The 4,748-nt window shown below is 47.8% G+C and overlaps 1 protein-coding gene across 1 annotated transcript in view; it reads right to left on the reverse strand.

Annotated features, from left to right (window-relative positions):
• The window catches only part of FAM210A (family with sequence similarity 210 member A), a 31,897-nt gene extending 27,330 nt beyond the window's left edge, over positions 1-4,567 (reverse strand). The window contains exon 1 of the mRNA XM_074944684.1: positions 4,406-4,567. The gene's annotated coding sequence lies outside the window, so the exon portion shown is untranslated. The remainder of the gene's footprint in view (positions 1-4,405) is intronic.
• Between the last annotated feature and the right edge of the window lie 181 nt (positions 4,568-4,748).

A 4,748-nucleotide genomic window follows, 5' to 3' on the forward strand; every position in this document is an offset into this window, starting at 1 on the left:
GTGCACCTCCCAACCCAAGTAGAGCACTGAACTAAAAATAGCGAGGGGTACATTGCCACATCACCTCATCACCCAAGTGCAGACCCAGGGCCTCAGTCACACTTGTGCTCAAGCTGCAGTACAGACATCCCTTAAGACAGCAGCTACTACTTAGAACTTCAGCAAACATTCTCTGTATTCCATACATGTGTTGCTTTCTTTGTCAGTGCACACAGCCAAGTTACACATCAAGGTATAAACAAACAGCCTCTAAGTTTATTAAAACATTTAAGTTGTGCCCTTCCCCCAATATCAAGTTTACAAAAGTGTGCATATAGAAGAACCTTTCAAAATAATTAGTTAAGTGAACATTCTCAACCAAAACTTTTAACTGCATAAAAAAATTGACTTACACCATCCCTGCTGTCTCATTCCTCTTGTGTGAAATCACTTGAACATGAGATAGAATTATGGATTAGTGAACAACACAATTTTGGACTCACAAGGTAACACTCTCAACCTAAACCCAAAACAAAGGACGATCCGTTTCCATTTAACTACTTTAATACTTCCCTTCCCAGTTATTGCAAAATTTGTGCTGCATACGCCTCTAGCCTAGAAGAACTATACCCAGATCTTGCAGTTTTCACTACAGGCAATCTTACAGTCGCACCATTAAAAACAGAAGAAGCTAACACAAATGTCCACTTAAGACTATTCAGCTGACAGGCCTTAAAAGGGAAGTTCACTTTAAAAATAGTAGCTGCTTCTAATGAAAAAAAGCTAAAAACATAAGCAAGTAAAGCAAAAACCACTTCCATGTAGGAAAAACCTAAACACCAGTATTGGTGCAGTTGATTTTGTTCTGAATTTTAGTGTCACAGCACTGATGTTAGGGACAATATAATAGGATTTTGTGCTAACTAAGCCTTTTGTCCTGTCTTGTAGGAGAACATTGTGAAGAACAGGTCACCTTCTTCAAGCATATTTTTGGAGAACATGCTCTCATGAAGCCTACCACTTTCTGAAAGTGTACTGTTTTCATTCAAAATGTATAATTTATTGCATTTAAGTAATGAGATTTTGAACTACAAATTTTATAATAAAGTATATACAGACCATTGTGGCAAATATTACTAAAAATATTACACAACCTCTGGAGTGATGGCTTGTTTTTCCCCTAAAAATAAAGCCAAAGAATTGCATTGAGTTGCATTTATAGCCAATTATTGGAGGTTCAATATAGCCCAAAATTTGCTTTATTTGTTTTTGTTTTGGGGGGTTAACTGAGCAATAAGTCCTCTTTGAGCTAAAACTTAAGCATGCACTGAACGGTGTTCTTGTGAGGAATCATGAAATGGGCAGAAGGTGTGATGAGGCATAATTTGTGAGAATTGAGAAAAACATTGAAGGTGGGGAGTGATTGGGTACAGAACTGTTTGTAGAAGAGTAAAGAGTATCTCCTTGAAATTCAGAGAATAAAGAGGTCACAAATTATTATTTGCATTGAAGTAGCACCTAGAAGCCCCAACCACAGCAACTGTTAGCAATTGCTAATACTCTACATAGACAAAACAGGCAGAGTGAGAGAAAGATGATTAGAGGGGACCCTCCAGTCAGAGTATCTGCTTTTATCATAATTTTCTTAGTTAAAGTCTGAGACAAAAGTCTATTGGAAATGTTTTCAGTGGGTCAGCTACATCAGGAAGCCACCACTATAGTGAATCATCAAGATTCTAGCTAGACCAGGGGTCTCAAATGACCACAAGGGCCACATGAGGACTTTTTCACTAGGAGAGTGGTGAAACACTGGAATGCATTACCTAGGGAGGTGGTGGAATCTCCTTCCCTAGAAGTTTTTAAGGTCAGGATTGACAAAGCCCTGGCTGGGATGATTTAGTTGGGTATTGGTCCTGCTTTGAGCAGGGGGTTGGACTAGATGACCTCCTGAGGTCCCTTCCAACCTGATATTCTATGATTCTATGCTAATTTCTAAGAGTTGTGAACTGCCCCTGTTCACCTCAACAGGACTTTAATTCAGATGCCATATGATAGATATTAACATTAACTACTTCACTGCTGATCAAAACATGTAAGAGGAACAATCAAATCATGAATATGAGCAAAGTCTGCTGTGACATTTTATTTTGACTCCACGAGAAGGTGGTGCTTGGGTGTGTCACCACCACTCCCTCCTCCTCAATTTGATGCATGGAGCCTATAAAACAAAGGGTGAGAGTGGATCTCAGGGGACAGGTATGGGGGAGGAGATGTATCCATACCCCATCAAGAGAAAGTCAGAGCATCTCTTCTTTGGCTATGTCTACGCTATGGACCTCACTGCAACACCGCTGTACCACTGCATCTGCACCGCTGTAAGGTCTCCCATGTAGCCGCTCTACACCAGCAAGAGAGAGCTCTCCCACCAGCATAATTAAACCATGCCCAATGAACGGCGGTAGCTATGCTGGCAGGAGAGCATCTCCCACTGACAGAGCTGTCCACACTGGTGCTTTTGTCAGTGAAACTTATGTCGGTCAGGTGTGTGTTTTTTTACAAACAAAAGTGCTAGTGTAGACAAAGCCTCTGAAGTGTTAACTTGGGTGATTGTGTCTGATCACCTGGTTGGCCTACTGTGGGTTACAGCTGTCACACTTGCAAAGCCATACTTGAGCTGCTGCATTCACACTAGTGTAAGATGTTAGAGATTCTGGGGTCACAACTCATGGTTCTTAGTGCTTCAGTAACTGACCTGCTCTATGGTTCTCTCCTAGAGTTGTGAGAGAACTTGTTTATGCTCCTGGATATATAGGGAATTGTGAGAAGGCACTGAAGGACTACCAGCAGTGGCACTCCAGAACTTTAGCCTATATCCACACCGTAAAGTGGGCAAGTTACCAGCCTCAGTATAAGCAGCACTCAGATTATAGCAGGGGTCTCAAACACGCAGCCTGTGGAGTTATTTCCTGTGGCCCCCAAGCTCCTCTCACCCGCCACCCTCCTTCCCCACCAGCGTGCCGCGTCTCCAATCCTCTGCCTACCTCCAGGTGCTTCCTGCCGCCAAACAGCTGTTTGGCAGCACTTAGCGCTTTCCAGGGGGAGGGGAGCGGGGAGCTATTCGCTCAGGAGAGGAGGTAGAGAAGAGGCGGGGCAGTGGTGGGGATTTGGGGAAGGGGTTGGAATAGGGGCAGGGAGGGGGTGGAGTTGGGGTGGGGACCTTGGGGAAGGGGTGGGAAGAGGAAGGGCAGGGGCAGGGACTCATGGAAGGGATGGAGTGGGGGCAGGGCTGGAGACAAGGGTGGGGCGCTTTTGTATCTTTATATGAAAAGGTGTTGGAGATATGGCCCTCGGGCCAACATACTAGTCCTCGTGTGGCCCATGTGGTGATTTGAGTTAGAGATCCCAGTATTATAGTCGATAGCCCTACATGGGCCCATTTAGCTCAGACGGAAAGCACCAAATTCACGGAGATTTGTGCATGTTTGATGACAGGAGTCATGTTAACAACTAAGAGCAAGAGCTCAGGTTAATTCTGCAACAAAGGCACACAGAGACCAGCAAGGAATCCCATTCCCACTGAGGGCAGGCAGCGAGCCCTATCAAGGGGGAGCCAAGCCTACAGGTGTATTTGCAGCCCCACGAGGCATCTTTAGTCTATTATGAATGAATGTTATATCATTTTGGTGTCTTGCATGTGGTCCTTAGCAGACATCTGATGGGAGTTCCCCAAAGCAACTTTGGAACAAAAGTTGACACAAAGTTCCCTATCTGATTTGATTTCAGTCAGCTACTTTCTGCTTTGGTCCCAGGATGACTAGGGAGGTTGGCTGAGACAAGGTGGGAGCAAAGAAAACCCCAAACACTCGGTAGGCAGGTTCCTGCTGCCTCCTTGCACACACACACAAGCAGGGAGCAGAACATGGGAGGAGGAGAACCTGAAAGAGGAAGAGGATTTCTCAAATCTGAGGCTCCCGTCCTTGCCTGAGAAGGACTCTCTCTAGTTGCATTAGCTGAAGCCACATCCTACGAACTTAGAAATTATTCACATAAAAAGCATGCTACACGGACGCAACACGTTCGCAGAGAAAGCAGCTGCAGGAGAGTATGAAGAGGCAAGGCCCACCCAGGCTGGTTTCCCGGAGGGAACGGAAATAGGCAGGGGCGAGCACAGCTCAGGTGGCAAAAGCACTTTTTACACAGCCGCCTCCGCTGGTGGGGCCTGCTCGAAGCGGAGCAGGCGGGAGGCCCCCGGCGGCGCGCAGCCAGTCTCCTCCCCGCACCGCTGGGGCCGAAGCGCAGTCTCGGGGGGCGGGCGCGCGGGCGCAGGTCAGGCTGCCCGGGGTCACGCCCCTCGCTCCCCGCCGACCCGGGACCCCCAAGCCCCACGCACCCCCCGCCTCTGCCGGCAGAACGCGGGGGTCGGTACCTTGCGCTCAGGCCGCTGCTCCATAAGGCCGGAGCCAGAGGGTCACACTCTGGGGGGAGGGGGCAGCGCTGGGACCTGATTACAGCGGCCTCGCCCTGCCTCCAAGCAACGTGTTTGTACTAAGCTGCTCCCCAGACCCCCACCACCTGCAGGCCCGATTGTTCACACTGCGCATGCTCCCCTACAAGGCCTTCTGGGGACTGTAGTCCTGGAAATCGTCAGCCTGCTGCCTCCGCAGACAATTCCCTCCCTTCAGATGCGCTCTAGACTGGAGAGGACTCACGTAAGCGCGTGCGCAATTGGTGCCCCACTGCGGGTCTCTCATCCTCCTTCTCCCCCCCCC

This window comes from Natator depressus, chromosome 2, assembly GCF_965152275.1.
Source record: "Natator depressus isolate rNatDep1 chromosome 2, rNatDep2.hap1, whole genome shotgun sequence".
NCBI classification, from domain to species: domain Eukaryota; kingdom Metazoa; phylum Chordata; order Testudines; family Cheloniidae; genus Natator; species Natator depressus.